This window comes from Bidens hawaiensis, unplaced genomic scaffold (assembly GCF_021521415.1).
Source record: "Bidens hawaiensis isolate Kalapana, Puna unplaced genomic scaffold, B.hawaiensis_p1.1 tig00023236_1, whole genome shotgun sequence".
Classification (NCBI taxonomy): domain Eukaryota; kingdom Viridiplantae; phylum Streptophyta; class Magnoliopsida; order Asterales; family Asteraceae; genus Bidens; species Bidens hawaiensis.
Window position 1 is genome coordinate 217,514 of NW_027493648.1, and position 11,292 is coordinate 228,805.

General features: G+C 35.2%; 2 long non-coding RNA genes across 2 annotated transcripts; one reads left to right on the forward strand and one right to left on the reverse strand.

Moving 5' to 3' along the window:
* Window positions 1-4,663: 4,663 nt before the first annotated feature.
* LOC143567204 (uncharacterized) lies at window positions 4,664-9,274 on the reverse strand. The gene is made up of 3 exons (XR_013141375.1): window positions 9,253-9,274; window positions 8,861-8,988; window positions 4,664-4,756 (listed from the first exon to the last, which is right to left on the reverse strand). It is a non-coding gene; the product is annotated as an uncharacterized LOC143567204 (long non-coding RNA).
* Window positions 7,285-8,232, forward strand: LOC143567203 (uncharacterized). Its single transcript, XR_013141374.1, has 2 exons — window positions 7,285-7,965; window positions 8,047-8,232. It is a non-coding gene; the product is annotated as an uncharacterized LOC143567203 (long non-coding RNA).
* Window positions 9,275-11,292: the final 2,018 nt, after the last annotated feature.

The following is an 11,292-nucleotide window of genomic DNA, read 5'->3' on the forward strand; positions in this document are numbered from 1 at the left end:
TCAGACTCACTTGAGATGTAACCATCACATCCCCATACTCTAAGGTAAGACAATTTGGGCTTCTTTCCCTTATGCCATATCTCATATGGGGTTTTGTCTATCTTCTTAGTTGGAGCTAGATTGACAATGCGGGCGGCGGTCATAAGGGCGTAACCCCAAAAGGAGTGAGGCAAGTTAGTTCTACACATCATCGACCGATCCATGTTTAGCAAAGTTCGATATCTCCTCTCGCTCACGCCATTATGTTGGGGTGTGCCAGGTGGAGTGAGTTGTGAAACAATTCCATGCTCTTTTAGATGAATGATGAACTCTGAGCTGAGATACTCTCCACCTCGACCTGATCGAAGCATTTTAATGGTTTTACAAAGTTGTTTTTCCACTTTGCTTTGAAACTCTTTGAACCTTTCAAAATTTTCGTGCTTGTGTTTCATAAGATACACATAAGCGTATCGACTATAATCGTCGATAAAAGAAACGAAGTATCTTTCATGGTTTCTAGTCATGGTTCTGAATGGTCCACATACATCAGAATGTACGAGTCCTAACAGATCACTTGCTCGTTCACTTTTATAAGTGAAGGAGTCTTTGGGGAGTTTTCCAGCTAAGAAAGATTCGCAGTCATCAAATGAGTCCGGTCTTGTGGATTCAATAATCCCTTCGGATTGGAGTCTTTTAACTCTTGCCTTGCTTATGTGGCCAAGTCGGCAATGCCATAGAAAAGTATCATGGATGCTAGTCTTGATACGTTTTGAAAGATGATATACGTTATTATCAGTTTGAACATCAATTTCATAAATACCATTTCGAGGTTTAGCCTCAAAATAAAAGATATTATTTAAGTAAGCAGAAATAGCCATGCCATTAAAAACGTACATAAAACCTTGTTCAAGCAACAATGAAAATGAAATGACGTTTCTGGTAAACCAGGAGCATACAAACAATTATTCAAAGGAAAAACTAGGCCAGATGGATAAGTAAAATGAAAAACTCCAGTTGCCAGAACTGGTACTCTCTTCCCATCTCCAACGATGAGTTCCATGCTGCCTTTATTCAGTTTCTTCCACTTCTCAGGATCCTGCAAGACATTAACAATGTGGAAACCACATCCGGTGTCAAATACCCATGTGTTGCTAGAAACAGTGAAAAGTTCAATAACGTATATGGAAATACCTCGAGAAGAGCCTTCACCATTGGCCTTCCTCTTTGCTAGCTCAGCTAGATGCTCGGGGCAGTTACGCATCCAGTGCCCCATCTTGTTTCACTTGTAGCACTGGCGCTCCTCAGGAGGCGGCGGTGGTGCCTTTGCAACTTTCTTGTTAGTGTTGGTGGCAAATTTGGCAGAAACAGTAACTTTCTTCTTGCCTTTTCCCTTATAACCCTGAATCTTGGGTTTAGGCTTCTTTACACCAGCAGATCGGATCATCAGAACTTGATTGGTTCTAGAAGGAATGTTCATCTCAGCCGTTTTGAGCATGTTGCGCAGCTCCGACACTGTCTTTACCCAACCGTTCATGTTGAAATTTATTACGAACTGGTCGTAAGAGCTGGGGAGAGAGTTGAGGATGAAATCCGCTGCCATCTCATCGGACAAGGGATAATCAAGTTTCTTAAGCTGATCGATGTGCCCCTTCATCTTTAGGACATGCGCACTGACGAGAGACCCTTCTGCCATCTTGCAGCTAATGAGTTGTTTCATGGTGTCGAACCGTTCCTGACGGGCTTGTTTCTGGAACATGCCCTTGAGTTGTTCCAGCATCTCATAGGCACCAAAGTCTTCTAAGCCTTTAGCAAGCTCATAAGTCATGGTGGCTAGCATAATACAGGAGACCTCAGCCGAGTCATCCCTATGCTTGTCAAGAGTTTTTCGAGCAGCGGCTGTGTTGTTTTCAGACTCAATTGGAACAGGTCCATCGAGAACATACAGGCGCTTTGCCATGGTGAGAACAAGTCTCAAGTTGTGGTGTCATTCGATGAAGTTGGTACCGTTCAGTTTATCCTTCACAAGGATAGTCGTAAGGGTGTAGGTTGTGATTTCATTTGACGACATCTGATTAAAAAGCAAAAGTAAATTTAATTAGTATTTTCGATGTAGTAGTCCTATTATTAATAACCCAATAACATTAATGAAATAGGGGTATGCGAATCTGGCTTCCAGTTATTAAAGGCAGCTATAGCACACAACATTAATAAGTTGTTAGGCAGACTGACAACGATTGTCAATTGTGAATAGAGCACAACTCTCGGTTATGAGGCCTATAGAGACAACGATTGTCTGTATAGATACGTTTAGCCTCATCTTTGCCCACTTTAAGTCTCTAAACATCTTTAGCACGTAACAGGAGAGTAAAGTAATAGTTGTCCAAGTACAGTGACATGTGAAAGGGCCGGATGTGTCAACGAAACGCTTTCACCTTGATGGGATAGGCTAGAAAACAAGTGCGGTGCTTTAGCTCCAAACACTCGAAATTTTGCAGTATGCCTCAAGTGTGACTTGTAGTAGGATTGGCATAAAGTATTGGTTTTAAATTGGGATAAATTTTAGAATTACCAAATAGAGTAAAAGTCAAATTTTACTGTATTTACTATCGGGACAAAAATGATGAACCCTTTCATCTCTCAGGACACTTAGTTTTAAATAACCTAATAAAAACTAAGTTTGTCACGTTACGTCTAACCAATTTTAAGTTAATATAAAACTATTAAGTTATAAGGTTTTGGAAAATCAAATTTAGTTTAATTTTGCAAAAACTCAATTGGTTGGTTAAAAATTTATATTAATATATTTGGTAGGTCGGTGGTATTATAACCTATTATAATCAAGCAAGCAACCACAATAGCAAACAAGAATATGTAAATTTTAAATGGCCAAAAGGTGATTGGTCTTGCTAGAGCCTATTAGCAAGACCAATCGGGTCAAGGGGTCACAACACAAAAACAACCACATGGATGGACTCCTGGTGCATCCCCGTCATCTTTGCTAACTCCCACTGACTTCAAGAACTCCGTGAGCTCGTCCTCGGTTTTCCTTCGGGTCTTCTTCATTACAATATTCACTAATACAAGTAATGAAAAACTAAACCCTATCTATTACAATTTTGAACCATCAAAGTGGCCAAAAATCATAAAATAAAACCAAAAAATAAATAAAACTTTTGAAACATCCATATGGCCAAAAACCAAAAACCATTCAACCAAACAAACAAGGTCGGGTCAGATTTACATATTTAATAAAAAATAAAATTGAGAAATATTTTGGTCAAATAAAATAAATAAAATTTGACCAAACCAAGATTGCTCAAAAACATATCTAGATCAAAAACATCAACTAGCTTGAAGTTTATGATGTAAATCCGGTGAAAAGACCGGATTCGACTCGTATGTTGTAATCAAAGCTCTGATACCACTATTGGGTTCCAGTGGTGATCAGTCAACGGTTTAACAATTAAACCCGGTTTTATTGGTTTCATAATTATTAATCAAATTAATAATAAATAAGAAAAACGCAGCGGAATATTAAATCGAGTAATCACCAAAAACGGAACGTACAGGATCCGGTTACATACGATACGAGTATGAGTCAAAACAACCAAGTTAAATATAAATCAACAACGATAATATATAAGTTTACCCCGGTTAATGATTAACCGGTTGAGACACCGAGGTTCAACGAACAATGCCAGGTGACGAACCGTAACGAAACGGAGCTGTGGCGGTGCACTAAGGCAGCGACAGCGGAGGACGGCGTGGGCTGGTGCGGCGTCCGTTAGCAGCAGCAACCGTTTAGCGGTTATGGCTGTCCAACAGATGAGGCGGCGGCTGCTTCTTTGGAGTATGCCCAAGCCTTTAACGTAAGGTCTCTTTTTATTATTATTACTCACAATCATTATATAATAATGGTAACAACAAACCTAAAAATCCAAAACCGGCCCACGTTGGAAAAAGAACACCATCTTGTTTATTTAAATAAACTATAATCATTATTAATTATTTATATTTAGTATAAATAATTAATCTCGTTAATTATTCGTCATTTACCGATTAAACTATTTAAGCGGGTTTTGGTTCGTTGACCTAGGTGTAACTCTCACGGGTCACAACCCGGTCGGTCACGTTGACTTAAACTTCTTATTCTCAAACTGATAATACAAGAAACTCAAATATTTAACAATATATACTTAACACAACGTCTTAAAAAGATAAAACAAATAATTGCAGAGGTAATAGGACCAGCGAATGCTATGGAGGTGCACCCGAAGAGGGGTTTTAACTCTAGACAAGACTCCAGAGTGGGATATCTTGAACTCTTGAGCCCGAACAGGGGGTTTTAACGATAGACAACATTTTGATGTGGTCGGATCTCTCTATATTACAAGCACAATTAAGTGGTGAAGTATCAATCTACATATACTTAACTAATCAAAGGGGTCAATGCATGGATCATGCGCACCTGCCATAGACATTCCTGTACAAAGACACGTTGGGCACATAGCCTGTACATATCAAATTTATCCATTACAAGTCTTGAAAAAAGATAAGCACACTCACAAACAAATTTGGCATTTGAACACGCGCATAGAAAAATTGAGATATTGCATATACAATAACTAACAAACACTTGCTTTTCCTGCACCTGAGCAATTAGAACATCTTTCAGTTTTAGGTGGTGACAAATGTTGATTTCGGACATTAGAGGATGCAACTGGGTCAATAAGTACAATGGCCCAGGCGCTAGCACATCGAGCAAAAGCTAGATACCCTGCATAACATTGCACTACAACAAAAAGGGCTTTTTAGGATCTTTTGTGTGGGACTATTGTAAAATAGGGTCCTAAAATCTCTTGAATAAGACAAATGAACGTTTGAGGTCCTTTTACAATATACGCTACAGACCCAGTGTCCTAAAATTTATTTAATAGGATGGATGATTCTTTGGGTCGTATTATCATATAACTTAATAAGACACTTAAAATCTAAATCCTAATAAAGTAACCTATAAGACATGTAGTTGTTGGTGTCCCATTAAAAAGTAATGTAATAGGACACTTGATCACCGGAGGTCTTATTATAACATAAGTTAATAGGACATTTTGTAGTTAAGTCATAAATGTTCGGTGTTATAGGACCCCTTTCTAGTCGATGTCGTATAAGAACTTAACTTAATAGGACATTTTACACTATGGTCTTATAACTTTAAGATTTATAAGACGCTTAATCATTGTAGTGTTATTATAATATACCATAATAGCATATTTGATACTTGAGTCATAAAACATCTGTTTTATAGACTCTTATTCGCTAGAGTTTAATTGTAACATAACTTAATAGGATACTTCACACTTGAGTCTTATAACTTTAACCTTTATGTGATTCTTAATCATTGTGGTGTTATTATAATACACCCTAATAGGACACTTGATATCGTAGTCATAAAACATATGTTTTATAGGACGCTTATTGTAACATCCTAAAACTATTAATAATATTATATTGTGTCTCATTCAATAATCATACATAGGTGTACATATACATTGAGAATTATAGATTGAGGTGGAAACCTAAAAAAATGGATGTTTTGTATTGTTAGCCAAAGCTTTTAAGTTTGAGAACTTAACACAAACTACCTATCTAGTTGAAGGACTAAATTGGTAATTAACCATTTTACATAGAACTCATATAAGGGGGGGGGGGTAAATTGCGATTTCTTAAAACCCAAAAAAATCGGACGTGAGTCTGATGATGAACACGAAGCCAAGAGGTTTATCAAGAGACAAACCGGAGTTGAATAATTCAATCCACATGCTGCATGTTGAAATTTAAGAAGAAACACGCATTTGGCTGTGATTTCTAATAAGAAGCAATCAAAGTAATGATAATTTTAACCTTAGTTCTTAATGTGATGAAGATTGTTGAGAAGATGATACAAATTAGGGTTCACATGATGATTTCATGAAATTGATGGTGTTTCGAAATCTCTTGGTCTATGATCATTGTATTAGACTTTTCTAAACTTATACTTATGTGTAATTTGATTTTAAAACCAAGAATATGGGTATGATTGTGTTATTGAGTCGAATTGGGGAAAAATATTTGCTGAAAAACGCAGCTTTTATACAGATTTTGGACTGACTTGTAAATTTTGTATAAAATCAATCGAGTGTTCATTTGGGGTGTATTTTATATTCTTTGAAAAGCCCCATGAGTATACTTTCTATAGAATTTTATAACATGAGAAAATATGGTTGTTAAGTGAGCCTAAAACATACATTCCAACAGCTGCACAAAAGATCATATAAAATTATTGAAAATGTGTATTGAGGTGATTGTTTTTGGGTTGAAAAGATATAAGAGTGTGTTACAATTCATATTTGAACATGTTAGACCAATTAAAATTGTATCGGGTGCTAATAGACCGAATACAACAGCTGCGCAGTTAGGGGCTGCACAAAAGGAACATTTTATAAATGTTGATAAATACTTATAAATGAGTACACTTGAACCAAACATGAATTTTAGTTTTTAGCTTATTATTTTCATCTATTAGGTATGTTAATGATGCATGCAAGTATTTGCACTAACGGAATCTAACTAGTGGTATGATAAACATGAAACCGTTTTGATCTTGGATGGTGAAATCATAAATGGATACTAATACTGGAGTAAAGTAATTATACAATATGTATCCTAACCATGCTATGTTGGCTTGTAAATAAACTAGGTATGTTGATGCCTACAAGACGGCGATTCAAAGTGGAGGATAAAGTAATGGAGCTTCTACGGACTAAGGTAAGTTTAGCTTACATTTAGATCTATTAAGTATTGGGTTAAATTATTATAAATATACTTGTAGTAATTTCAAATCCACGTTTTGGAGTATCTTATTAGTGTAATTTCATATGGTGGGAGTGGGTCATTTTAATATGTTTTAAGAATATATTGCTTAGTATGGCTTCGAATTGTGAACGCAGGCCGTTTCAGTCCATTTAAAAGGAATTTTGACTATTTTAACTTAATACATTGATAACGGGTCGTATCAACCCGTTAAAAATGTGAGTGAACATACTATGCATTAGTAAACATCTCGTTCGCTAAGTTATATTAAACTTTCGGATTTTTTTGAGGATAAGAACTTGGTAAACCTTTATGGTTGACGAGTATTTGGATATAAGCAATGGGTTTCACCTATCATAGAACTATAGAAGATGTACAATGATAGCCGGAGGAGTATGCATAAATAAAGAGTCCGAGGATTAAATGTGTTTAACCCAAATGTGTATTGTCTTTTACTAGAAGGTATACTTGAGGCGGATTTAAGTTATTAGTTGCTACAATCTGGTATATTTACAGTTGCTACCCTACCCCTTGTCCAAAAGCAACACCTGGTACTTGTAACATTGTTTTTGTGTAGTGTTGCAACCATGAGGTCGATTCAACCTAATGCAAAATTTGAAGACTACAAATTATCAACCCTGGACACGGACAAATGGAAATATTGAAATTGATATTGCACCCAAACTTGTAAGCTTCCTTTGACTTTTTATAGATGTCAATTTTGACCCGATTAATTTTACTCGGTTGATATGAGTTTTTTTTCACAAGTCAAAATAACATAACTAGATTTAATAGGTGATTGAAAGTCACCATCTGGTACTCCATTAAGAGTGCTCTCAAAATTAACAGCAACTCATCTTACGGTTTTCAAATTTTAATATCTTTACATAAATATTTCATCTAAACATCACCATATAATATTTAGTGCTCTCAAATAAGCATGTAGCAAGATGATGGGTGAAGAGCCTAGACCCAAATGAGCTAGTTGGTGGTACAGAGATTGGACCAAAATGGTGTGAGGTAAATGTTCAAGTACCAATAAAAATAGATGAAACGTTGGTGAGACCATATGGGTTATTTTCCACAATTCAAGATTGTATTGGTGCATCCATCGCATGGCCTTGTCCATTCATCTCGGTATATATTTGTTAAACTTGTGATACAAATAATTTTAATAACATGGAACTTAATGCTTATACATGGATGGTTTATTTTTAGGTAGTCCGTGAGGATTAAGGACGCATGATGACTCTGGATTTTATGGTGCTTGTTTCTTTTATTGTTTTTAATTTTTTTTGTTGAATGTTACAAGATTTTATGTTGGATAATGTTATAACTTATTTATGTTTAGTGTTTTCTTTATGAACAAGCTTATTTAATATAATGAAGTTTTATTTCTTTCAATATTTATATGTCCATAATCGTATCGTAAAATTGTGTATGGACGTTTAAAAAATGGTTGTATAATATGATTTGTTAGGACTTTGAATTTTTGTCCTATTAAACGTTAGAACATTGTAAAAGTGTCATAATATGTTTTTTAGGACATTTAAGTTGTTCATAGACATATTATGCGACCATAAAATTTAGTTTCATAACCTTGTTTGGGATATTAGGACCCTTTTCTTGGTACTATAATATTACATCATAAGGGTCCTATAAATTAATTTTTAATGACGCTTGTATTTGTATCAAAAGATTAAAGGTAGGTAAGCACATGTTAAAATATTGAAAAAGTGTACTAATATGTTTTTGGACGTTTTTTAGGTTAATAGATATATTATGCGACCATAAAATTGGTTTCATAATCTTATTTGGGATATCATGACGCTTTTTGAGTTCTGGGACTTATTACGACCCCTTTACATGAAACAATTTTCTAGTTGGTCCTATTAAATGAAAGGTCTTATAAAATAGCATTTTAGGACACTTTTATGCGTACTAAAAAGTCCTTTTTGTTGTAGTGTTGTGTGTCACATTACATGATAAAGAGCCTCTCTTAACCACTAATGATAAATTAGAACATTGTTACCTGTTCCTAAACAACACTTGCATCTCTTATGCTCCTGCTGTTTTACGTTGTGTATCTCAACCACCATCAAGGCTGAAATCACGCAAACTGCTCCTCCGGAGAAGGATGCCACTATGTGATCAACATCGCTAAATTTATGCATCAAAACAAAACCATAATGAGCCCATAAGAGAAGCTATTTAGCAAGTAATTTGATGAACACGAAGAATTATAACATATTAGTATCATGTCATATATTTCTCATTTCCATCCTCATAAGTTACACTTACTACTATTGATCCAATGTTCACTTTATACAAACAAAAGAACAAAATACTGAGTTCTGTTTAAAATTAGCAAGCACTATATGTTGAAAATAAGACTTTTGCCTATGCATACGGCATACCTGATACCTCAACTGCATTGGAAGATGCATGCTCGAAATAAAATCTTCATATGATGTCCCTCCTATTCCCAATTTCAGCTCCAACTAAGATGATAGTTCATACTACAAATTAGAATAAGAAGCTACAAGAAGTACATATATTTTCTATAAATAAGTACAATGTAATAAAGTGATCAGTTCTCAAAGAGAACTTGTCTTCCCTAGAGGATTTTTCTAGCTCTTTAAAGCTTTAAAACCTTACTAAAAACTAGCAAAGTAAACAACTGAGAGCATTTCACTGCTGATAGAGAATAAGACAAACAACACAGGGGAGACCTCCGAAAATGATAATTCCAGGAATAAGAGAAAAGCATGTGGCATAGTATTGTTTGAGATTTGCTGATGACTGCTAAAAAGAAGTTATATCTTAGTTACACATGATGAACGAAAGAAAAACAGTTCCTATATTTCTAACTGCATAAAGATGTAAAATAATACGAGAAAGATATGTACCAGAGGAGGCAAGAAGGGGATGAATGAAGGAAAATCTGGGAGTTCATTCTCTTGTTCGTCGTTTATGATTCCAAGTTTTGCACTTTTTATTATTTGTTGTATCCTTAGCTGACGAACCTGAAAATTTTGACATTACACAGTGCTTATAACACACAAATTCCTTTTAAAAGAAAGTAATCATTTAACATGTAATTACAAAGTACTTCCGCATGTTAGCATCAAGAAAAGCAGGCATAAGACCTTAGAGTTGGCCTTTTCATCAATTTAGGCATCGTTCTTTAACATCTACAAATACTTCTACATTTGGTACTTATCTGTTGTTAACATGATCATCAGATCTTGCTCTGCTGTTTGAAGGTTATCCGATCAAACTGATTTGGATGTCCGTTATCGACTTATGAGGCTTACAAAGGTGGGCCTTTTGAATATCTGAGTTATATGGAATTATGGACCATAACGCAGGTTCATTTGATTTCGGAAACGTATAGTCCTGTACTCCTATATGGCTATATCAAAATATACGTAAGCCTTGGGCTAAAAAAAAGGACTATCCATGCACCCAAAGAAACTGAAAGAAGGGTATGTTAGTCTTTTAACTTTCAAGGTACTTTAAACATCTACGGTTTATAACATATATTTTTTTAAATATTAGTTTAATTATTTATATTAATTAAAAAATATTCATATTCAACAAGAGATTATTTTTTAAAAATAAAATTTTTAAGCTTATAATTGACTCTAATCCTCAAACATACCCTTGGATGTTGTTTGAAAAACAAGCATACACAGAAAATATCACACCAATAGTAATGGGATTTGTACGAATCTAAGAACCTTAGATGCTGTGTGATTGTTGATAAATAATCTCTATCAAAGACACTTTGGGCCCAAAGTGTTAATGTTCGATAAGAAAAAATGAAGTTTGTGAACTAAATGACATGCCCCCTTCCGCAACCCCCAACCAAATTTGTCACATGACCACTCACCACCTTTTATTTCCATAAATGCCGTCGCTTTCCTCATCCACTGCATTCCCGTATTAATTCACTGGTTTAGTAACCACATCCGCTTTTTGGGTTGTAGCCCGGTCGTAAGGGGCAAAGCTTCTTTGGTGAAGACCCGAGTTTAAACGTGGAGTAGGTGATTAATAATAATAATAATAATTTAAAAAAAAAGTGTGCTTGGCTGTTTAACAAAAAATGCAAGCGTGACTTGCATTGCTAGCTTGTAAAGATATATAAGAAAAGGATATCCCTTCTTAATTAATATTGCCAATCTTCATTAAAAAAATATGACATTTTGATATCTTTATTCCTCTATCCTCAATTTTTCTATTGACTTTGCCAATTGTTTTAGTATCGTATTCAAGATTTTTTTAGCAATAAATAACATTGAATTTGTGTTAAAACAGATGCGCGTGTCAATCTTGTTTGACCCATTGTAAGGAAAATAACCACACAGACCAACTGACATTTTTCGTTTTTGGATGGATACAGGAAACACAAGTGTGTGATCTAACGGGGGCTTCCTTTCATGTGGGCTTACGGTGAGTTAG